Source organism: Macrotis lagotis, chromosome 1, assembly GCF_037893015.1.
Source record: "Macrotis lagotis isolate mMagLag1 chromosome 1, bilby.v1.9.chrom.fasta, whole genome shotgun sequence".
NCBI lineage: Eukaryota > Metazoa > Chordata > Mammalia > Peramelemorphia > Peramelidae > Macrotis > Macrotis lagotis.
In genome coordinates, this window is record NC_133658.1 from 634,704,107 (window position 1) to 634,729,842 (window position 25,736).

At 34.8% G+C, this 25,736-nt stretch overlaps 1 protein-coding gene and 1 long non-coding RNA gene across 3 annotated transcripts in view; one reads left to right on the top strand and one right to left on the bottom strand.

Annotated features, from left to right (window-relative positions):
• ZEB2 (zinc finger E-box binding homeobox 2) overlaps window positions 1-2,234 on the bottom strand; it is a 142,117-nt gene extending 139,883 nt beyond the window's left edge. The window contains exon 1 of the mRNA XM_074215110.1: window positions 1,793-2,234. The gene's annotated coding sequence lies outside the window, so the exon portion shown is untranslated. The remainder of the gene's footprint in view (window positions 1-1,792) is intronic.
• A 1,885-nt stretch (window positions 2,235-4,119) lies between these two features.
• LOC141507455 (uncharacterized) overlaps window positions 4,120-25,736 on the top strand; it is a 237,489-nt gene continuing 215,872 nt past the window's right edge. For both annotated transcript variants that reach the window (XR_012474148.1, XR_012474149.1), the window contains exons 1-2: window positions 4,120-4,184; window positions 13,545-13,641. This is a non-coding gene — a long non-coding RNA (uncharacterized LOC141507455). The remainder of the gene's footprint in view (window positions 4,185-13,544; window positions 13,642-25,736) is intronic.

Consider the following 25,736-nt stretch of genomic DNA (forward strand, 5'->3'; position numbering starts at 1 on the left):
AAGTACAATCTGTCAGAACTTGGAGAGTGAGCTCTTCGTTTGGAGAATATTAGGGATTCTGAAAAGAAGTCCATCTTGGAGAAGATGCTTTGACTTGAGGATTAGTTTAAACAGGGGGCTATAAAAGATGTAACAGATGCAAACTGTAAAACAAGGGCAATTAACCCTTCCTCTGCCGGACAAAAATCTCCCCTAGCCCCAGCACCTATTGTCTACTTCTATATAGAAGCTTTGCAGAAAACCTGGAAAGCAAGTATCAGTTTCCACACATTTGCCGAGAGGGGTGGAAATATTAAGGGGGGTGATGGTGGTGGTGGTGATGGTGAGGGGGGGGGGGTGGGAAGTACACATTTTAGAAACCATTCTAACTTTACATAGACTTTCAGACTTTTGCAATCAAGCTTTTTGCCTCTTTTTTTTTTTTTGCCATTTCTGAACTCTTTTCTTGTTCTTGGATTATTAAAAATAAAATGAATTCAAAACCGCTCAGGTTAAATGTTTGAGATCCTAAAGCTGGCCTCTCTGTCTGCCTTCCTGACAAGCCCACAGCATAGAAATACATATTTAACAAGCTAAACAGTTTTGTAGGAATGTGTATGAGGGAGAGATGAGTATTAAACTTTATCTCTGCAGTTAGTTGTAACTCTGAAGTTAGTAATCTGGACATCATCCTTATAGAGGGAGCACATAAAATTCAAAAGTAGATGTGTGTGTGTGTGTGTGTGTGTGTGTGTGTGTGTGTGTGTGTGAGTGGGGGGGTGGTATAAAAAATTCACAGAAGCTCTCCAGCTTAGCACTCATGAGGATTCTTCATCTGAGCTTTCCTCTGATATAGGGTTCTTAATGTCAAACTACTGATAGTGGAGTCATTTAAAAACAATTCTATTTTTCTATGACCTAGTTAGCATTTAAAAATTTGTTCCTAGTTTAAAATCCTAAAGTCCTGACAGCAGTTTTCTTCGCAGCTGGAGTGACCCCCCCCAATCTCCCTTTGGTAAAGGACTCTAAGTTCCAGTCATTACTTTCACTTCTTTATTTATGATCACAGAAGCTGGGGTGTTACTTCACACACATCCACACAAAGAATGAAATAAAGAAATGAAACTCACTAGGCAGACAAAACAGCAAACTTTTTGCTTAGAAAACATCCCTTTTCTATGGGAGAGGATGGGAGAGAGGCTTTTCCTGAATTTGCTATGTCTGATTTGACGACTGCTTTGCAATTATTAACAGGTACATGCAAAGTTTAAGAGTCTTAGTGTAATTGACTTTGTTTCACTGCTACAATATGACAGCAGATGTCCACCTACTGACTTTTTATATAGCTGAATCACTTTCAATAAAACTTTTGCAAAGATGGAAGCAATATGGAAGAAAAAGCACCTTGGTTACCTGGATGAACAGGTACTGGGGAAAATTTTGGGAAAGAAAAAGAAAAAGAAAAGAAAGGGGAGGGAGGAAGGGAGAAGAAGAAAGAGCGAGAAAGAAGAGAAGAGAAAAGAGAGAGAGAGAGAGAGAGAGAGAGAGAGAGAGAGAGAGAGAGAGAGAGAAAGGGAGAGGAAAATGAGATGAGGAGAGGAGAGGAAAGAAGAGGGGAGAGGAAAGCAAAGGAGAGATCACTCCAGGGAAAAGCTTTTCATGAAAGAACTAAGCCCACCTGAAATTCTTGCCCTCAGACTTCATGTTTCACTTCAGAATCAACTCTCATCCAAAAGGACCACGACAGAAAGAGGGAAAAAATACAATGCAAAAAGAAGAAAAAAAAATAAGGTGAAGAAAAAGAAGAACCTACCTGCGAAGTCTTGTTTGTAGTTTTGGCCAGAAATGGTGAGAAGAAAAAGCATGAAGAAGCCGCGAAGTGTGGGGGAGAAAAGGTGGAAGAGAAGCAGCTCCTGGAGAAAATTGTAAAAAGCCTTGCAAAGAGTTGTCGGAAGGACCGTTATTCCTGCTGGGCAGGTTAGGACTGATCTCTTTCTGCCACTCCAGGAAACACAAACCTGGGGACGGACTGACGTGTTACGCCTCTTCTAATGACATTTTTTTCTTTTTCTTTTCTGTAGAGAAGAGAGGCGAGACCCTGAAACACGCGCCACCTATCTTTGTGGGGAGGGATAATTGAAGAGCACTAAACGTGAGCATCATGTGAAAACGTGATCGCCAAGTTTCTCTCTGGGAAAGGATCTGGGATAGATTATACCTTGAAGTCTCCGCAAACGCTTTAGTGGAAGAAATGAAATTCCACCTCCCTCCCTTCCTCCCTCCCTCTCTCTCTCTCTCCCTCCCTCCCTCCCTCTTTCTCCCTCCCCCTCCTCTCCCCCTCCTCCCCCCTCCCTAACCATCAAGTCTTTGGCATCATTATCCTCTTCACTAAATCCTACTGGATACAAGGCGGAAAACGGTGAACACCATTCACAGAACTGGAGCACTCAAAGGAACCGAAAGTTAAAGGCAAAGATCCTGTGTCTTCAATCAAGATCTCTTCTTCTTACAAAGAGATCTCTAATGGCCAGATTTCAGCTACACATTAACTTGTGTGCATTTCTCAGCACTGCTCTCAGCACGAAAATCTTTGCCCTTTTCTCTAAGATTTTCTTTTCTTTTCAGATGCCAAAACCATATAATAAAATTATATGAAGAAACTAAATGCTGCATGTGAACTGCATTCTAGGGCATGTAGATCGGGATTCCTGGTTTTTGTCCCAACGTGTGCGGGGTTACATTGGACAAAAAGTATATTGGACGAAATTCTTTGGACTTGGATCACTAAGAGAGAGTATGGGGTTGGATGATCTCTGGACTTTTCTCCAGCTTTATATATACGGATATATGTATATGTGTTAAACACACACACACACACACACACACACACACACACTATCACCACAAAGTGTGTGTGTGTGTGTGTGTGTGTGTGTGTGTGTGTGGTGAGGGAGGAGGAAGCAGGGGGAAGGAAGGAGAAAGAGGAACTTACTAGGGAAAGAAGAGAATGATATTAAACTGCATGAGGTCTAAGTTTTCAAGGGTTTTTTTTGATATTGCAATTAAAATAAAATTAAAAAAAAGACTCCACCTTTGCACTGAAGGGATTGGTTATGTAAATATGTAAGGGATTTCCTGGAGAATACAGCTTTCTACTGTATGGTTAATTAAATCATCACTCAAAAGCTTCCAATGTGACGCTTCTGTCGTAATCCAATCAGGTTACGTAGGTCCTAAACAAGAAAGATATTTTCCACATCTGGAAGTCAGCAATTTAGCAAGTACTGCACATTATTAACCAATTCAGAGCCCACTTCCCAGGGGGATTTTTTGAAGTTTAAGTGTTCTTAACCAATGCTCTGCTGTTTTGTTAATCAAAAAGCTGGTTTACACTGCACATAATTGGAACTAATATAGAAGTAAATAAAAGCAGCCAAATTTGTGGATGCTGAGCACAGACATTAATCTGGATGGAAAAAAAAAATCTCTTAGCCTCGATCAGTTCAGGCTCAATTCCTTAAAGAACCAACAAGCGTCTCTTGCAGTGGAAGTACTTTAAATAATCTCAGTGCACAAATAAACTTTCAATTCTACAAGCTTGTATTATTCTATCTAAAGCTAAATATAGAGGTGACTGCAGGTTTGTTCGACTCTCTCTGCTTTTATAGAGTTAAATCACTGAATTTTTTTTGTTTGTTTAGCCTGATGAAAACTGAAACAAATGATACACTGATCCGGCACTATACTTTTACTTATATTAAGTTGAGATAAACTGCTTTGAACTCCACTTTGAATATGTGCCTAAAGCAAGAATTTGAATGCTAGTATAGTCACTAGTAATCTCACTCAAAACTATTACTCACATGAAAGCACCTTTCTCACAAAAGAAGAAAAAAAGCAAGCATATGCAGTGCAATATAATGACATCCAAAATGCATTTATTTGTATTTTCTACATTTTAAAGACTGAACTTGTTACCCTGAATTGCAACAGTCGGATTTGATATATATGTCTATACCTATATTTTGGAGTAAGGAAGATTTAACAATTGGTTACTGACTCGTCTCTGCTGAACGTCACTTCAGTGTCTATTTATTAAATAGAGAATTACTGGACAAGTGAATCTTTCCTTCAGGTTTTCAGATAGCAGGACAGAATACAAGATCTTCATACACACAAAAGGAAACCAAATATGAAAGACAAAGGTCAGATGATTTTCTATTATACTTATTATTTTTTAATATTATAGATATCTTGCATCAAACTCTTTCTCTCCTGGTTATCACTCTTCGTTATGTTTCCCTTCCTCTTCCTCCATCTGTTTTCCTTTTTTTTAACACTAAAATTTTGGGTCCCATCTTCAAGAATTTGCTTTTCTGCTGCTACTTTGATACTCCCTGAGTTTGTATGAACCACTGACGTGACAGAAGACCAAAAACTAGGTACGACCCCTTTCCAGGATATATTTTAATCTCTTGGATAACATCAGGACAAAAGATCTCATCCTATAGCAAACAAAAAACGTCCCCTTTATAAAAGACTATGGGGTACTTAAATGTCAGGTTACTTTGCATCTGACTAAGAAAATACCTTAAGTATTTCCAATAAAAACAAATAATGACTTGATAACTGTGATCTCAGTAATTGTTCAGGTGGCATGAGGCATAGAACATTTGATTACTAGTGTCCTGTAGTGCCAGTCCCTAGATGCTTTGGGAAAAAAAAAACATTTCAGACCCACTTCAAGTTTAAGGTTTTCATCACGTTAAATTTCCTTGCGAGGTGTAAGATGCTCAGATCCCCTACACGCCGCCTCCCTCTCCCCATTCCCAAAGCTTTCCTCTCCACCCCCTCCTTGAGCACGCCCCTGCCAGTGTTTGAAGAGACAGATACCATAATGACAAATGCTGTGAAATCAGATTAGATGGAATATTAATTTGAATGGGGACTCCCTAGATTCAAGACCCAAGGCAGAGACAGCTTGAACCAAAGCAGCAAACTGATTTCGGGAGATTCAGAACACAGAAGGGAAAAAAAAAAGTATAGAGCTGGCTAGCTTGGGCGTCCTCTCTCCATTCAGGAAAGCAAATCCTTAGAATGAATTGATCTTTCTACAAATGCCCTACACATTAATAATATACTTCCAGATTATAACAGAGGAAGAGGATTAAGACCATAGCTACATGTAAATTTGAAATAGTATTGCAATCGACCTTGTAGAGGAAAAATAATCCTGTAGGATTTACTTAGGTAAAACAGACCCCGGAAGAGTTCATCACAATTGTGGGAAGAGGAACACACTTTAGTTTTCAAATCCACACTAGTTACGATTTTGTGGTCAACCTCCCCTCTCCCCCATCTGTCAATTTACTCAATTTTCAAAACTCTCTTCTTTACCTCCCTACTCCACCCCAGAAAGCCTCACAGAGATAAAATGCTTCTCCTTGATGGCAAACAGAACCATAGTCTTTATTAGAACATGCCCACATGATGCTATTTTAGCATTTTTATGTATTTTGTAAGAAGACGCTTTTAAAAGCCTATATTTGAATAGGAATTTAATCCTAATCCGGAGAATTATTCGCGACTCGGGTTGAAATGACCAGGAGAAGCAGTTCCTTTCCAGAAGGAAGTGAGGGGTGTGTCACCAAAGTTTGTTACATTGGGTGGTGATGGTGGAAAGGAACGACACATCAAACTTTTTCCCTACATGATAACTGGTTATGATCCCTTCATAAATCAGACCGGGGGGAAGGGGGAGGGGAGGGGACAGGGGAGAAGAAACTTTTTTTTTTTTTTAAAACAAAGTGTCACTTTCGAAAAACTATGAAGAAGTGAATCACCTCCTGGAAACCCTAAACGAGTCCTCTCAGTTTAGATTACCTGTCCAGAAGGCAAGGTGAGCTAAGAATTCTTAGGGTTTTTTTTTTCTTAATTAGAAACCAACTGACCCTTTCTCTGCTTCCGAGACACTCCCCTCTCCCCGCCCGCCCCCAACATCATTTGACAGGAGCCAGAAAACTACAGGATCCCAATCATCCTTTTAATTTATTGATGCAAAACAGGTCTTGATGGATGCCACTGATTCACTCTGTGCGCTCTCGGGGTACTTTTCGGTCCTTCGAAGATTTTGATCTTAGACCAATGCATCGCATCACATGTAAAGCACCACGTGTGGGAATTCAATCCCCTTCCCCACTTCCCCAGAGTCTCACCACCTTACTCCTTGCCCCCACCCCTTGGCCTGGGTCTGGTCAGCTGACCTCTTTTTCTCTCCTCCTTCATCACCCCGCCGCCCCTATTTCCGGTCCCCAGGGTACAGTGGGAGGGCAGGCCGGGAGATTTAGGCTTTGGATGTGTGTGTGAGCCTGTAAGGAGGTGATGCTAGGGGCTGATTAACATAATAAAGACCGTGCCTGGAAAAGCCTACAACACGCGACTGTCAATCTCAGTTAAGGGGACAGAAGGGGAACAGTGTAGGAATCACCAGATAACTTACTTGATGTTGTGTGGCAATGCAGACCAGAGAAGAGTTTAGTCCTTACTCGAAAGTATGTGTCATTAACATTTTCAGACGCCAGCAGCAACAAGCAACACAAGGGGTTTGAAAGCTAAAGTGATAACTGATACTTAGTCTCTCTCTCTCTCTCTCTCTCTCTCTCTCTCTCTCTCTCTCTCTCTCTCTCTCTCTCTCTCTCCCTCTCCCCCCTCTCTCTCTCTCACACACACACACACAGTTCTCTTTAGTTTCTTTCTCCATATTCTTTCCTATTGCCTTTTCTCAACACTAAGCTGTCTGCTATTTACTTATCTTTTTTCCTCCTTGTTTTCTCCCTCTTCTTGAGTTTTTTTTTACTATCTCTTAGCATGTATTCAGAGTTATTATTCTATTTTTTTCAAAACAGAATACTTGATAGGTAATTAAGTTACCATCAGGAGATGAATGACAACCTATGTGTAAAAATAACTACATGGCAAACATGTAAGATAATAAAAGTCCACCAACACATTAACATAGCATAGTAGTCAGTGAACAATGTAAAAAAATGTCCATAGTAATAATAATAATAGCAATGCTAGAGGATAATTTATTATTAATTCATACACACTCCTCCAGTCAAATCCACCAAAATAGTATCATTCCCAAGCAGGTAAGAAATGATATTTTATATGGAGAAGATCTAGATAATGTTGGCATTTTTCTAATATGCACTTCAGTTTTTTATACATAATCTCAGCATAGCTTATTATAGTTTATAGATTATAACAGGTGACTGTTTAAATTCTGTAAATTTTAAAAATTAGTGCCACTTCTAAATGTGATTATTTTTTAGCTTCACTATTCCTTTTTTAAAAAGTTGTAGATGGTACAATTCAATAAGAAATTAAAGCCATATACATTGTATTGCACAAGCCAAATTAAAAACTTAAAACATTATCATTTCATCAATTCTAACAGGATATCTTTTAAAGCAGATAGATGAAAATTTACAAATGTCTCACATAATGAACTCTGTCCTTAGGAACTTAAAATCTGGTTCCATTTTATGGTTGGTTATTAAAATTCAAGTTAGCACTTATTTACAAGTTGTTGTTTACTTTGTTGCATTTTTAAGACTTGTTAGAAGCCACTTTAACTCATATATTAAACAGTTTTTAGGCCTGAAAATAAAGATACACTAGAAAGATGCCTATTACAGTTCATAATTATTAATTGACATTTTATGATGAATAATTAATCATTTGAATAATTTCTGTATCTCTGATCTGAACACATATTTGCATATCTAATACTTGGTTTTAAATTATTATTTTTAAAAATATTTTTCATTCTCCAAGGACAGAGACAAGAAGTAACAAAATGATGCAAAAGTTTTTCTCCTGCACTTATAAAAAGATATTTGTTCAACTAGATGCTTATAAAAATACTTGATATGCATAGCATTTTTTTTACCAATGATGCATGGAGTCATAGATATGTATATTTATATATATATATGTATATATATATATATGTCTATATATAAAGCTTTCAAAAATAAGGAATGATTTTAAAATTAAGTCAAAATAAGCTATAAAGAAACTTTTTTATTTTGTTATATGAAAGATTTAGGTATTATGTATAAAATATATAGGCAAAGTACAGATTGAGCAATAGATAACTGAGCATTATATAGAATAATTTTTCTATCTTAAAGTGTATAGAAAGGGAATTAAAATTTTGTTGAAATAATTTTAAGCATATTTAAAACCTTATAGTCTTATATCCCACATCTAGAGGAATGACCTTTGAAAGATTTTGAAGCTATTTGTTTCTGATGCTACTGAAATAAAGATAAGATCATTAATATTGATGCAATATGATCACTATTTTCATTTAGTATCATCTGTATTTTTTGGATTAAAACTGAGGGTGTATAAAATGAAAGAAACAGAATGGAGGACCTGGCAGTGTGATGATTCTTTGGAATGAAGCAATAGAGATACTATAATTACAATGAAAAATAAATACTCAAAAATCAAAATAGTTTCATTTATCCCTATTGAAAGGTTTAGTAGTTTCTCTACTATATACAATACACATAATTTGGTAGACATTTATAACTTGGTAGAAGCTTCATTCTTGTACTTCAGGCTGAAATGCAGCTCTTGGAAATTTGTTAAGTCACATTGTGTATAATAGCCAGCAGTGCTTATTTTCTGTGAGAGATTTTCTTTCAGTGTAGGGGTTAAATTTTTAATAGCTTAGTTACGTTCTTGAGTAAGAGTTGCAACAAAAAGGGCAAACTTTCAAATTCTGAGACCAGAATTTTGGCTTTAAGAAAACCATTTACTTCAAGACTATTTATAATGAATCAAACATTCCCTTTTGAAATCAGAGTTATGTTAAAGCTAGAACTAAGTTCAGATAGCTATAATGAAGAAGAAAATCAGTTTTAAAAGTGGAAAAATAAAGCATCAACTACCCTCAGAATCAGTAGAAAATAATACAGTCTACGCGGAGAAAGAAAGTTGTCACTAATAAAGGAGGCTGATTTCATTTAACCCAAACTCTTATGACCTTTGGCTCTTCAATTGTAGTTACAAATCTTGTAGTAGTTTGCAATTCCTAAATATTCCCTGTTTACTATATCTTTCCTCTCAAAGATTCCCTAAATTTTGTTCTTTCGTACTTTTCTCTCAGTGGGACTACCTAACAAAGTAACTGGATATTTTGCCCAGAGATTGCAGGGATGGCATGCACTTTTTGCTGTTTTTGAAGAGGAAAAGGCATAGAAATGTACTATTCTATCTAGAAATTATCTAGTGATAAACATCATGGAGATCTGCCTAGTTTGCTTTTGTGTTCTTCTTCAATATTGTCCAGTACATTAAAGAATCAAAATGTGAATCAGGGAAATTTTTGTTTGGTTTGTGTTCTGCTCTGGGTTGCTTGCTTTTTTGAGACCCAGTCAATTTGAAGCCTTACAGAGGCTTATATAGAATTATATAGTTCACAGAGCTTATATAGCATTTGGGATATCCTGGGAATCTAGGATTACTTCTACATCATGATATGGTATTAGTATAGGAATCTTTTGGAGGTATAAAATAGAAAGTGTTGCTCACATTTAGTTGGTATTAGGTGAATTCAATTCTATTTTATGACTTTCTCCAGTGATGTTCAGTAGTCTTAGAGGAAGAGCAGAGGAATTTCATTAGGGAGGAAGGGATGTCAAGGTTAGAGATGGGGATCTGGAACTTGGTAAAGACAAAAGGTCAAGGTGAGGAGATTCTAAGAGTCAGGAAGACTGGAGTTCCCAATCTTGAATCAGATACTTTCCAGCAATGTAACTCTGAGAAAGTATCTAAGTCACGTAACCTTTCAATCTCAATTTCCTTATTTACTTCACAGAATTATTTTATGGATCAAATAAGATAACATATGTTAAGCACTTTGCAAACCTTAAAATAATATTTAAATGGTAATTATTATTAGTGTAGTAATTGCTGTAGTAGAAATAGAAGTTGTGTGGTAGAAACAGTGGTAGCAATTATAGTAGCTGGTAAAACACTAAAATTAAACCTTCAAGGTCAAGGAGAGGTATGGGATGAAAATAAACAAAATCAAGGTGAGTGAGACTAGATACTGGTCAGATATAGAAACATGTGACCAGCAAGATGGTTGAATAATCACTTGGTACAAAGTACACAAACCTGAAAACTTGTTTTTTAAAGGATCTATATGCCAAAGTAGTTATTCCAGCTGAGTTCACAGGATAAAACAGAAACTTGTGTTAAAATAACTAGAGAACTTTACTACTTAGATATCTTCTTCAGTATTCTTATGGTTTTCAGAATACTAGTGATCTGAAAGGTTTGTTACTCAGGATTGCAATTCAGATATCCTCCAAAACAGTGACCATCTGACATCCCCCCCACCCCCACCCCAAGAAAGGCAGTGCACTGACTCTGCCATTTCATGGAAAACAGGAAGCAGATTCATAAACTGTTGCAGGGTCTGAGGCTAGAGGGGATCAGAGAGTTGGGCTTGAGGGACTAGAAACTCATTTGCGTTCAGTTCTTTTCCCCAAGAGGTAATTCCTACCTGGGAAATGGGCTAGTCAAGACCTTGTCTTCCCCCTTTCTTAGGAGAAATGAGGCAACCCAGCAGTCTAGGTGGGGTGGAGGTGGGACGGGAGTCTTCACAAAAGTGGAAGAGGGAAGTGTGAAAGAGTATAGTAGGATTCCTAAAGGCCATGATGGGAAATATAAGAGAAAATTAATCAAAGGATGCATTTCAACCAAATAATTGACAAGGACTTATTAAGTGTATACTGTGTGCCAGACACTAGGTTAGTGACTCAAAATACAAAGACAAGAATGAAATAGTTCTTGACTTCAAAGAGTTTACTTACATCTTACCTATTTTCTTTTAAATGTTTTTGCTTTTTTAAAATGACAGGGTTTATAAGAGGCAAACAAGTCAAAGGCATTTTCTAGTCATTTTTCATGTCATCAAAATCATTCTAATTTTAAACTGTGATATGGGCAAAATGTGGACTGAGAGTAGAAATGGTGGAAGGAAAGGAGAGGATTTTAAATTCTGAATCTTGGATGTTCCCAAGCATAGTTAGAGCTAAGTTATGGTACATTTGGAATGTAGGATGGTAAAGAAGATCACTGGAGTTAATGATACTGAAGAATTGTGTGGGCAAATTCTTAGAGGAGTCATCTGTACAAATATTATCTCAATAATAATGAAAAGGGATTAGATAGAAAAAACTAAGCTGGGTTCTTAATGTATTGGGGAGAAAAATGGGAAAATGTATCAGAAGTCAAGTTACATCAACATTATGTTTTATATATATATATATATATATATATATATATAATGAAAATGTGGAAGATGTATCAATTTTAATAATTGATAGTATGATAAACATGGGAATTGTAATTTTTACAAAGGAAATATGAATGCCTAAAATCAGAGATAAATGAACATTGAAGAAATGTATACTATAATATTAGAAGAAATTGAAGCTATATTGCAGTTAGATGAAGAAAAACTGAAAAATGACAGTTAAATATGTGAAGTTCATTCAAAGTGTTTAGGAACAATGGTGTTTAAAGTTCTTCAAAAGAAGTACTCTTCACTGGAGGTCTTCAAGCAAAGGTGGAAGATCACTTGGGGGATTTGCAAAAGTGATTCTTGTTTGTTTAGGCACTTCTTTTTTATTTTAATATTTTTATTTATTTGTTTTTTCCCCAACAACATGCACTAATGCTTTTCACCAATAATTTTTTGCAAGGTTTTGAGGTTTATGTTTTTCTCCCTCCCTTCCTTCCCTTCTCCCTCCCCTTGATAGAAAGCAATCTAATATAGACTCTTTTGTGTAATTATTATTTAGGCACTTCTTGGGGTAAGTAGATTCTGAACTCCCTAAACTAAGCATCAAAAATTCCATAGCATAATTTTGTGTATTGCTATGATAAAAGAATTTATCACCTAGTGGAAAGTATATTGATGGCATACTACTACTACCACCACTACTACTACTACTATTACTACTACTAGTATTTATATAGTGCTTAAAGGTTGGAAAAGCACTTTACAAATATTACCTTATTTTATCCTCACAACAACCCTGAAAGGTAAATACTATTATTACTCCTCTTTATGGAAGAGAAAACTGAGGCACACGGCAGCTAAAAGACTTTCCAGAATCACACCTATATTAAGTGTTTGGTTTCCTATGGATTTGAACACAGATCTTAACTCTAGGTACAGTACTCTCTCCATTGTGCCACCTAGCAAGGCAGGGATAAAAAATACCTAGGGGAAGAGTCTCAACATGTTAAGGAGGCTCTGTGGGAAACAGGAACAAGAAACATATAGATTGTAATGGTATTATTAGGTTGTGATTTGCAATCCATATTGATGAAATCACAACTCATAGTAAAAATTTCCATAATTTCATTATTTTGCACGACATAAAAACATCTAGCTCCTTATTTCCTAAATATTCATGCAATTAGAGTTTTATGTGACTTCAAGAAGGCAGAACTTCCAGGGATAAGGACTACATTTGTAGGAATCATGATGAGACTGGTGACAAATGGAAGCATGATGATAGTTGTTTGCAACCCAACTATAAGGCAGTTAAGAACAAACAAAAACACCTTGAAGTTTTAACAATATGACTTAATTTTCACAAAGTAGTATGCTTATAATTTGAGAATAAATTAATATTTGAAAAAATTGTGCCACAAAATATTTTGTGAACATGTTGTACTTTTAAACACAGAACTAACTTTCACCATACCTTGAGGACCAACACATGAGTGAGTACTTATGCAATTTGATTTTTTGGGATAGAGGAGATAATATATTTTTATACGTGATATTATTGTATTCTTTACATACCAGATTATAAAGTGTGGCTTAATTGATGAGCCAATAGAGATATAGAATAAAGTTAAACTTTGCTAAATAAAAACTGATAAAGCTTATGTGCAACTTTAATTTTGTTTTAGCACTTTGGAATTATCTGTATTGTTCTAAAGTTATGGAGCAATTAATATTTACTTATAATACTAAAAAGTTTTGGTTACATATTTGCTCATAGAATTTCCTTTTTTTCCCCTGAAGGCAGGAAGTAGAACCCAAGGTATATTTGGAGAAAAAAAATCCATAGTCTTAGTAGCAAAAATGACTCTTAAATCATGGTATGAGAAGCTGAAAAACCTATGAGTGGTGTTCAAGTACTTTGTTTTAATTTCATGTAACAATTTACTTGAATAATATCCAAATTAGTGATAATATATCTATTTATAAATGGTGAAAATATGCCTGAATATGCAGCATAATATATAATTCACTTCCAATATTTTAGAGAATAGATTTCTGTCAGTACACATCTATCTCTGTCTTTTAAAGCACAAGTTGCCAAAAAAGTCAGTTGGGCAAGGCAAGGGTAGGGTGGGCCCATGAAGAGTGGCAAGGCTATAACTAAAAATTTGGTGTCTAGGGCAAGTACTTCAACTGAGGCAGACAGTTTAAGATATCTAATTTTGTTTTACAGGAGCAGAGAGAAATATAGGGACACTGGCATGATGTCTCATGGGGTAGTGGGAAGAGAAGAATTGGTGGAAAAGGGACTTGTCCCAGCTGACCATCTGGTAACTTCATACTTTAATTGTTTTTGCTAACTATGTGTTAAGATCTATCGTTTTTATCTTTTTGAAAGATTGGAAGGCTGTCGATGTCCTTTCTAACAGAAATCCTCTAAATTTATGATTCTACATGGGAATATATTGCTACAATGGTTGGCATTAAGACTAACCTGTTTTTTTTTCTCCTTCTGGGACTAGATTTGAAACACACATATACACAAACATACACACACACACACATATGTGTGTGTGATATACAGTTTGTACACTTTTTTTTTGTCCTGATCACTATGGATTTGCAAATATTACTTTGTGATTTATAAAGTACAAGTAGGCTGGTTCACTTTCTGTTCTTGGTTCCATGCTGGTACTCACCTAGATGTAGGCTGAGTCAAGTTGAAAATTTGCTGAAAAAAAATCACTGAAAATTTTTGGATTTTTACAATAGCAACAAGAAATGAAAATTACATAAAAAACCTCCAAACTTATTTATATGAAATATTTGAAATCTTATTTTTATGACATGTACTTGGAATATCTCACCAAATTGGTCATGATTATCTCTTAGCATTTATTTGTATAGGATGCTAACATTTATAAAATTGATGAAGATTATTTTCATGTAACAATCAGGTCAGTGTCTAATTGTCAACATGAGGAATTCAATTGTACAAATTCAATTCAATAAATGTTTGAATTGTTGAATGAGAAAACTAAGGTGATTGAGGGAAGACAGATTACTCAAAAGTCTGACAGATAGTAATATAACTATTATTCTTAGATAAATTGAGGAGGTTAATGGAATTCATTTGAAAATTCTGAATTTGAGAAAAATATTGATTTAATGACATCACACCAAAATATTAACCACCTGAAAAAAACACAGAATTTTCAATTGTTTTAATTAAAGCCCTGCTTATTGTTCAGTAATTCTCAGTTATGTCCAACTCTTTGTGAACCCATTTGTGGTTTTCTTGGTAAAGATATTGGAATGGTTTGCCATTTCCTTTTCTAAGAGGACTTGTGACTACTACCTTTCACCTTTTTTTTACTTTGATAAAATCAAGTTACCTTTCTGGACTCATTTGCTACATCTTTAAGAAAAGAGATTAGAGTAAAATTCCCTTTTAACCAAAAATCCCCCAAATTATGAAAAATTATAACCTGACATTATTTAGCTTTTATGGTTTCATAATATTATTCAGATTCACAGAATGCAAAAATTGAAAGAGACCTCAGAGATCATGTAACTTTAACATACCTGAATGAGAGTCCTTCTTATCTGAAGATACACTCTGAGCTGAAACCCAACATTTTAAAAGGCAGTCCCTTTAATTTATGGATAATTTAATTTTTAGGAAGTTTTCCCTTATACCTTTCTAAATGAATGAATAATTAAAGAAAGGTTAGTTTCCATATCAAACAAAACATTTAGCAGTGTAGATGAAATGATTTTCTATTTAAACAGTAACTTATTTTGAATCATTAGTTTGAGATTACATTCAAGACCCATCAGTGGATAGGTGAAGATATGCATACAACTTCTAGAATATTAAGGACACCTTCTGTATCACTATACTATTTGACTGAATATGGTGTCTAAGCCCCAAATCCAACTTTCATGAAATGGTGGAGCAAAGAAGTGGTTTATATGAATGCATTTATATTTTTCAAATGGCTCTGAGTTAGATATTTCCATTATCAACTTTACATGAATAAATTTAAATACAAAAAAAATAAAGCAATAAGGAGAGGGGAGATATTGTGTACAGAGATATTTTCTGTTACATAGATGAAGAGAAAGAAGAACAAACAAAAATTTGGCCCTCCTTGGGAATTAGAGAAATATAAAATTTTTAGGTTTTTTTTTCAAGGCAGTGGGGTTAAGTGGCTTGCCCAAGGCCACACAGCTAGGTAATTATTAAGTGTCTGAGGCCAGATTTGAACTAAGGTACTCCTGACTCCAGGGTGGGTTCTCTATCCACTGCGCCACCTAGCCGCACCAAAATATAAAATTTTTAACAGATTTTATTAGTATCTTTTGTTTTAGCATTGTCTAGATTTCTTCTGGCAGCTTTCTCCTTGTCCACTCTCAGAGAGTCAAGTATTAAAACAACAGCAACAATAACAACAAAAGTTTTACAAAGAGGAAATGTAAAAACCAATTAAGCAAAATCAATCAACACATACAAAAAAAAATCATATCATATGCAATGTTCTACATTCATGGATTCTCATCTTTGTGGTACAGGAGGGGAGGCATAGTCTCATATCTCTTCTTTGGGATTGTTTGTTCTTTATAATTTTATAACTTTAGGGGGTGGCTAGGGGGCACAGTGGATAGATGACCAGCCCTGGAGTCAGGAGTACATGAGTTCAAATCCGGCCTCAGACACTTAATAATTACCTAGCTGTGTGGCCTTGGGCAAGCCACTTAACCCCATTGGCTTGCCAAAAAAAAATCAAAACCCTGAAAATAAATAAAAAGAAAAAATTTTACGACTTTAGTTTCAGATGTTTATAGTTATTGTTCTTTGCAATTGCCTTGTAGTCCTTATGTATATTGTTTTCTTGGTTCTGCTTACTCACTTTGTTTTAATTCATAAATCCTTCCATATTCTCTGAATTCATTAGGTCTATTGTTCTTTATAGGAAGTATTATTCAATTAACTTTATCATATCACAATTTGTTTAGCCTTTCCCCAGTGGATGGGAAGCTACTTGGCTTCCAGTTCTTTGTTAACATTAAAAAATATTGTTACAAATATTTTGGGAATTTCTACAGCAAGAGGTATGAACATTTTAATCATTTTATTTGCAAAATTCCAAATTATTTTCCAGAATGCTTGAATTAATTCATTACTACATGGCCAACACATTATTGTATAATTTTTCTCAAACATTTTCAAAATGAACTTTTCCCATCTTTTGTCATCTCTCCCAATTTTCTGAGAATGAAGTAAAATATAAGATTTGCTGCACTTCTCTTAATACTAGTAATTTGGGGGCATTCTTTCATATGATTGTTAATACTTTGAAATTCTTCTTTTGAGATGTATGTATTTATATCCTTTGGTCAATTCTGTTTTGACTAATGATCGTGGTTCTCCGGCGAGAGAGACTTCATTCTAATATATGTTGATCACCTATTACATTTCTTAAATCTTTAACTCTTCAGGCTAGATCATATAATTATACTCATTTGCTTTACATTAGTGCTGTCCATATATATATATATATATATAAAATATGAATATATATATAAATATATGTATGTATTTCTTATGAATATGACTCTCTCAGAGAATAAGGACCATTTCACTTTTTTAAAAACTAATATTCAGTATCAGGCTCATAGTAGGCACTTAAGATATATTTGTTGATTGATTTCTTTACAGTCAGGCAAAGCCCAGTAATCATTAGCTTTAAGGTTCAAACTCTCCTGAATTTTTAACTCTAAGGTATTCCTATTAATTTAGCCAAATGAGTGGCTAGACTAGAGAAAATAGTAAAGGATTGTTTATTCATAGAGAGTTAAGTTCATTTTCTTTGCTGGCCAAATGAGTTACTCAGAGCTTCATATTCTTTTTTGAAGTATAGACAGAAACATTCCCAACAGAAAGGAACTACCCTCTCCTAGGCACAAATGCAGGCTGTGTGAGATGTGCCCTTATGTGTTATTGTCTCTATAACTTGCCCCACAAGACCTGTAAATTTGCTGTATTCTGAAAGGAGCACACTCTTCCACTTAACAATTTGTAAAGCACATTGTCATACATTATCTCTCTTGATCTTCACAATAATCTTTGGCATTAGGTATGATTAGGTATGATTAGCTTCATTTGGAATGATTATCCTTTTGGTTATGCAGACACAGCCTCTGAGAGGTAAAAGTATTGATCTAAGATTTCATAGGTAATAAATGGCAGAGACAGATTAGAACAGAGGTTGTTAATCCAATTCAAGGATTCTTTTCTACATAGTAGGCTACCTTTTGTACTTTACCTTGGCATTTTCTCTGCCCTTTCTCTCTCTCTCTCTAGTTTTTGGTCTTATTGTGAAATACCTATTTCTCCCTCTTTTGACTATTTTAGTCCTTAGAAGTAAAATTGGATGGATATCCTAAGGAATCTTGGGGAGTTTTAAGTAGGAAGTAATGGCAATTATGCCTATGTAACGTAAATTTTCTTGTTGAATTCTATTAGGAACAACTGATTGAGTCAAAAAGAACACTCTCCTAAAATTTATTTCTAGAGCAATCAAATTTAACTGTTAAAGAAGCATGCAGTATATGTCCCTTGGTGTGTTGTTCCTTGAAAAAAATTCCTACCCACAAACAAATGTTAGTTAACTAAGAGTTAAAAAATATCAAGGTTAGTGCAAAAAATCACCTATAGGAACAATGAGGGTGGTGGTATTGCTTTCTGTTCCTGGATATAACATTTTATTTCCAAAATGAAATACCTAAATCATTTACAAAGCAATAGAGATATAACAGTCCCTCAGTCGCTCACTTGAAAAGGAAATTTTCAATACAAATAAAGTCATACATATTTATACTAGGGTAATTCAAAATAACTTCCTCACATAAGCACAGCTACGTTCAAATAAAATCATGCCAACACTTCTGAGTGCACTGCTTTAAGAAAAAATGCTCCCCATAGTGTCCGAACTATTTAAAAATCTTGCCAGCTTTTCAGCATACATCAGTTATCTCTCTTCCAATCACTGACAAGAATTTAAAAACTGCTTCATCAGAACAACTGTTCTCCTTTCTCATACATTAAGCCAGAACTTGATCCTCTGAAAAGGACCATATTTATAGCTTCTCTTGAATTTTATGAACGATTTGGCTGATATTTTTTTTTTTTGCTCCATTTTCTTTTCCTGATTTAATTACTAGGGGTATTTGCATGAAAACAGGAGAATAGGGACATGAGATTTTGGTGTCTTGTGCGTTCATCTGCTTCTGCTGCTTATTCTCTACCTGAGATTAGAATCTGTTTCAGTGCCATTAGAAGATCAAAAGCCAGACTAGAAATGATGGATGAGGTTATTTGGTGGTGGTGATGGGGCATTCAGAAATAGTGGAGTGGGTCTCAGTGGATTAGAATAGATGAATTCACCACTAGGAACTTGTTTCACAAAATCATTGGATCAGAGATTGAGAGCTAGAAGGGACCTCAGAGATCCTTTAGAGTAGACCAACGCCCTCATTGTGTAAATGAAACAACTGAATCCCAGACAAGGACTCACCCAATGTCATACCAGCACTAAGTAGAAGAATTGGAATTTGAACATTTGTCCTCTGAATCTAGATTCAGGGTACCCTCTGTAACACCATAAATTTATTAAATTCCTTATGTGACGGGGACTAGAAGACATATGATGCTTGCATAAGATACTATCTTGCGCTATTTATTGTCTAGTAAGGGAAGTTGACCCAGAAAAACTGCAATAGAAGGAATGCAAAGTACTGTGTGATGTCTGAGAAAGGAAAGGACATTACTAATTGGAGGCATGAGAGGAATTGTTGGGAATAGTGACATGTAAGAATTCAATAGGGGGAAGAACATCCCAGGTCTGGAGAACAGCATGAACAAAGAATGGAAAAGGAGAAATGAAAAATATGTATATACTCTAAGAGTATGAAAAAAGACTAGAAAAGTAGACTGATGTCCCATCATGGAAGACCTTAAATAGTAGGATAAGGGATTTGAACTTTTGAAGAAGAGGAGTGACATAGTCATGTCTATGCATATAAAAAGTATAAGAATATATTGTTTAGAAAAGAGATTGGAAAGGTGGAAGGAAGACTGGTTAGGAGACTTATGCTTTGATATTAGGGGATGGTAATGAGGGTCTAAGTTAGGGTTGCAATAGTAGAAAAAAAGAGAAGGGAACAATGTCAAAGATATTATATTGGGGGCAGCTAGGTCCTGGAGTCAAAAGGGCTTGAGTTCAAATCTGACCTCAGATACTTAATAATTACCTAGCTGTGTGATCTTGGGCAAATCACTTAATCCCATTGCCTTGAAAAAAACTAAAAAACATAAAAAAACATAAAAAACATAAAAAACATAGGTGCATTAGGTATAGATTGAATATGAGAGATAAAAGTCAAATATAATTCAAAGCTTGGGTCAAGGGAGATTACTGTAATAATTTTTAGAAATAATGAAAAAATGCAAAGGAGTAAATTTTTTTGAAAAAATGGAAGTTAATCTGATGTAACAAAAAGAACTTGGAACTTGGAGTTGGGAGTCCTAAATTTGTGTCTTGGCTCCAACACTTAATAGTTATATGCTCATGTACAAGTCATTTAAACTCTCCAAACCTGAGTACCTTGGCTGTAAAGTGAAGTGGTTGGACTAGATGATTAATTAATTACTTCCTTTTCAATTTCTGGCATTCCACAATAAACTCAATTTTAGCCCTAATAAGTTAGAGGCATATACTTACTTATGCATCACGTTGGTGGAGATATTTAAGCTGGTAGCTATCATATGATGAGCATTAGTTTGGAGACAGGGCCCAAGTTAGAAGACCAATTCTTCCTCTTAATGACCATATGACTTTGGCCAAGTGACTAAGGATGAGTTCATCAGAAGGATCTAATTTGAGGATGTTGAATCCATTAAGAAGTCAGGAAAAAAAAACTACAGGAAAAGATAGACAAATCAAACAAGAAGGTAAGTGGAGTAAAGAAGACCAGTGGAGTCAGAAGACCAGAAGACTTTCAGTTGAGACTGTTGACTTTTCAGCTGTTTGTTGGGATTTAGTTGCTGGAAATGAAGCATTTCTTTGGCTTGTAAAACGTTGGAGCATCCACAAGAACCTCACTGGAAGAGAGCTGAATCCTACTGTTTTGTGATGATCCCTCAGGTCTTGTTTCTTTTCCAGTCCCTCAGAGGGAGGAAACAACAGTCTTGTAAAGCCTTCTTTGGCTTTAGAGGGAGAAACAGAGAAAGAAGAAGGCCTTAAGCCTGTTTTGCTGTGAGAATACTTCAAGGTCATTGGACCAGGCAGAATTCCTTATTCTTTGCAGATCTGAAGAGCTGTGAAGGTCTCTGTAATAGCATAGGTTTCTCAGAATCCTATTCACAGCACTGTGAACTTTAAAAAAATAACTTATCATTAATTTACCAGTCATGCCCAATAGGAGAGTGGAAAGGGTCAGATGAGGGATGGGCCTACTATCAGAACCATAAGTTGTTTCAGTCATATGGGTTTCCCAACTCATCAATCAATCAATATTTATTAAGATGATATGTCGGGTACTATGCTAAGCCAATCAGTGTCTTGATGCATAGCTTCTTTAAGTTAGCACCTCCTTTCCCCCATACCATAAAGTGTGACCCAAATATATATAGGTGGATTATGCTGTTTTAATTATTCCTGCTTTTGCCTTCTGCTAAATAATTAGAACTGCTTTTTTCTTTTAATGGGTAAATATTATTATTTTCTCTTCTGTCTGGAAATTTCTACCATACTGGAAAGACTGACTATGCATTTAGTATTAGAGGGAGACAATTGTCTGAGGATTTCTCTTTGGCTCTTTCTTGCAGGGTTGACTATAGAAATTCACAAATCCATTTACTGAGGTCTGGATAGGTTGTGCTTTACTTTGGCTGATGGAGCATTCATAATGATGAGATTGAAGACCTCTTTGAGAATTAAAGTAAACCACAGCTAAAGTCCAAGTATTGGTAATATCAATTAATTCAACAAAAACAATTCATTGAGTACATTTCTTACAGAAGTTTAATCAATGTAAAGCAGACATCACAATAAGGAGGCCAAAAGAGTTGAAAAACTATCACAGTCAGAATAGATAAATAAGTTTGATTAATTTCACCCATAAAACATTAAGATACCCAGAGGGAGACCTCTGTAGCTCATTTATATCAACTTAATAGGTAGTTGTTGGCAAGGACATCATAGGATTTGAAGATACAGAAAATTGCAATTTGCACTAGAAGAATGAGCTCTCACATTGATGAGGAGATCCATAGTACTGAATTAAGTACTGAAAAGACTAAAAAAAATTAGATAAAAATCATCCTTCCTTTTATAGTGCTTATAGTCAAGTAGGAAATACATAAATAGCTATGATGTATTTTAAAAAAATTATATTTATTTTTCTTTCTCATGTTTTCCCCCCTTTTGTTCTGATTCTTCTTTCACAAAATGACTAGTTTGGAAGTGTGTTAAACATGATTGTGTATATATATATATATATATATATATATATATATATATATATATATATAACCTATATCAGATTACTTGCTATTATGGGGAAGGGGAGGAAGGAAAATGTGCAATTCAAATTCTTATTAAAAATTAAAGTTGAAAATTATCTTTACATGCAATTGGAAAAAACAAAATTAAATAAATTAAAGACTAATTATGCTGAAAAATAATAAAGTTGGTACATGAGAAAACTGAAACCAAAAAGAAATTTGTGATCCAAAAACAGGAATATAATTTCTTTTTTTGTACTTAAAGATTTTATATATTTTGAGTTTTACAGTTTTTCCCCTAATCTTATTTCCCCCCCACCCCCCATAGAAGGCAATTTGCTAGTCTTTACATTGTTTCCATGTTGTACATTGATCCAAATTGAATGTGATGAGAGAGAAATCATATCCTTAATGAAGAAACATAAAGTATAAGAGACAGAGAGGTCAGACAATAAGATATCAGTTTTTTTTTTTTTTTTTTTTTTTTTTTGCTAAATTAAAGTAAATAGTCCCTGGTCATTGTTCAAATTCCACAGTTCTTTCTCTGGGTACAGATGGTATTCTCCTTTGCAGACAGACCCAAATTGTCCCTGATTGTTGCAGTAATGGAAGTCCATGTTGCTGTTAGGATATACAGTGTTTTTCTGGTTCTGCTCATCTCACTCAGTATCAGTTCATGCAAATCCCTGCAGGCTTCCCTGAATTCCCATCCCTCCTGGTTTCTAATAGAACAATAGTGTTCCATGACATACATATACCACAGTTTGCTAAGCCATTTCACCCACTGAAGGACATTTACTTGATTTCCAATTCTTTGCTATCACAAAAAGGGCTGCTTTGAATATTTTTGTACAAGTGATGTTTCTACCCTTTTTCATCATCTCTTCAGGGTATAGACTCAGTAGTGGTATTACTGAATCAAAGGGTAAGCACACTTTTGTTACCCTTTGGGCGAAGTTCCAAATTTCTCTCCAGAAAAGCTGGATGAGTTCACAGCTCCACCAACAATGTAACAGTGTCCCAGATTTTCTACAACCCTACCAACAGTGATAGTTATCCTTTCTGGTCATATTGGCCAGTCTGAGCCGTGTGAGGTGGTACCTCAGAGAAGCTTTAATTTGCATTTCTCTAATAAGTAATGATTTAGAGAAATTCAGAAATATAATTTCTAACAGAGGATGTCATTGAAAAATTCTTCAAAAAATATAATTGAGTCTTAAAGGGTTGTTAGCAATTCATCAGAAGTAATATGTGAGAAGTAAAAAGAGAGAGACGAGTCAAAAATAGTAACAAAGTTTTGAGATGGGGAAATTGGTTTATTATAAGGGGGAGTCAGTTTTTGGAAAACTATAATAAGATTGAATAGAATATAAGCTCCTTATGAGTAGGGATTCTTTCCTTCTTTATACTTGTATGCATACTGCTTCAAGTTTTAAATTCAAAAAACATTTAGTACTAAATGCGTGTTGAATTTAAAACTTGATTTTGGCCAGGTTAAATCAACAAATAGATTGCATTTGGGTTGACACTTCTGTTCTCAATCTAATATTTATTTGACTGATCTGTTATTTTAAATTACATAAAATTCATATTGTATACATAGATATCATATGTAGCACAAATATTTAAAACTCATATGTAGACTACTGTATGTCTAAAGACTGAATATGAAGGAAGACAACTGATAAATTAATAAATTAAGGACACTTTTACATTTGTCTTAAATGATGATTATTTTAATTCAATTAGATTAATTTAGTTTAATTTCAATTGAAAGGTAACTGAAAGACAGTCTAGGAGATTCACTTCTGGGATACTTATCAAAAAAAAGGAAAAGCCTCCAGAATGTTAGATGGATTCTCTGTAAAGTATTTGTAGAAAAACATGCACAAGAATTGCCTAGGTAAAGAGTAGAAATAACCTAGTGAACTGTATCAATCACAGGAATACCTATGCTGAAATCACTGTTATACCAAAGAACAAACATACCCAAAGAAAATTTTTTGCTCTGATTACAGATATTATCACAATAAAGTTTTGTTTAAGTCTAAGTTTCTCTTATGAAATGTAAGTTACTTAAAATGTAAAATATGTGGTAAATAAAATGTTTTTATTTATTCATGAGCATTAACAACTTTAAATATATTTTAAAAACATACATGTGATCAAAAGTATTATGGAATTCTAATTAATAAATTTTCTAAGTGTTTCCCTCTTATTCACATTTGGTCTTTAGATGCGATAAATGTATATGAAAGTACAAAACACACACACACACACACACACACACACACACACACACACACACACAAACAACTTGATATTCATGGTAAATGTGCCAGCCTTGGGAACGTACCAAATCCATCTATTTCCAAGACTGGTTGTATCTGAACGCTAATGAGGCTTACATTTTGGGCAAATTTTTGGCTGAATGAAGCTCCAAAGTCATATCCGAATAAATTGAAATTAGATTTATTTTAAGTTTAAAGTTAGCTTCATTTGTATATGTATAACCACAGATGTAGGCTATATCCACATTAAATAAATACAAATATGAATCATGTATTTAAAAGCTCAACCAAACACTAATGCTGATTGCATTACTAAAATGTGAATTGGTGGTTTCCAAATTATCTTTGAAGGGTGAATGAAACTCTTGGCTTCTAACCAATCCTCCCTGGAATCTTCCCTAAATGTATTTCAGAAGATGAAGAGAGATAAAGGAAAGGGAGAAACCTCTTATTCTAATGCTTACAATGTTTTCTTTTTTGAAGAAATTAGGCCAGATGACAGCATGGCAAAGCCCAAAAAGTGATCATTCATACAGCAGTTTAAAATGTGGTGCTTATGAAAGTGAGGTGCCACTAACATGTCCTAGGATCAGACAGAGAGTGGATGTGATCAGAACAAGCTTGCATGCAGAACTCTTTATTTGCCTTTGGAATTGATTTATAAACTTCTCGCTCTCTTGCATGCACAATTCTCCCCAACAGAAACTGGGAGCCAAGTTGTAGTGGCTGGTTATTATTATTATTATATTATTATTATTATTATTATTATTTAATATGGATGAATGTAGAGCAGGAATTTAACCAAGAACACCAGAGTATCTTTATTCAAGATTTCAGCCAGATTTTAATAACCCAGCTGTCCAGAGGTGAGAGGCTAATGAGGACATAAGGAATTCCTGGATGGAAAAAGGACAGTTGGCCCAATGAGTCTGTCTCCTTCAAGTTTATTGCAACACACCTCTCTGTATTGTCAGTATATCTTCCAACCCCTTCTGTCTACATAAACATGTCTAGTTGTCTCTTAGACTAACTTATATGTTATGTTTCACTCTGTGTATTTATTTGGCAACTTACTTTATATTCCATACGCCTATTTCTTCTTGAGTGAAGTAGGTTTATGCTCTCTCCACTTCTTAATAAGATCGAATGAAATATATTATTTGTAAAAAGCACATAGCACAGTGACCTGGTATATAATAGACACTTTATAAATGCTTATTCCCTTCCCTAATCATTTTTATAAACATTTCTTTTAAGAGTTATAGCATTTTTTTACAACTGATATAAGAGAATGGAAAGAAATTAACTTGAAGAAATCTAGAACTGAAGTAAATTTCTAAGGACAAACTTATTCTTTCATTAATCCATGTTGCAGTTTTACTAAAGGTGTGAAAAAATGGAAGTAAACTGGATAAATGCCATAGTTTCTACTTTCACCCCAGGATCTATTTAGAATGTTCAAATGAGATAATCAAGAAAAGGAGCCCAAGACTTATTTAGATTTTACCTCTCAATATCAAATTATGTAGAGATTTGAAGCAGTCACTCAGATATTTTTCAGAGT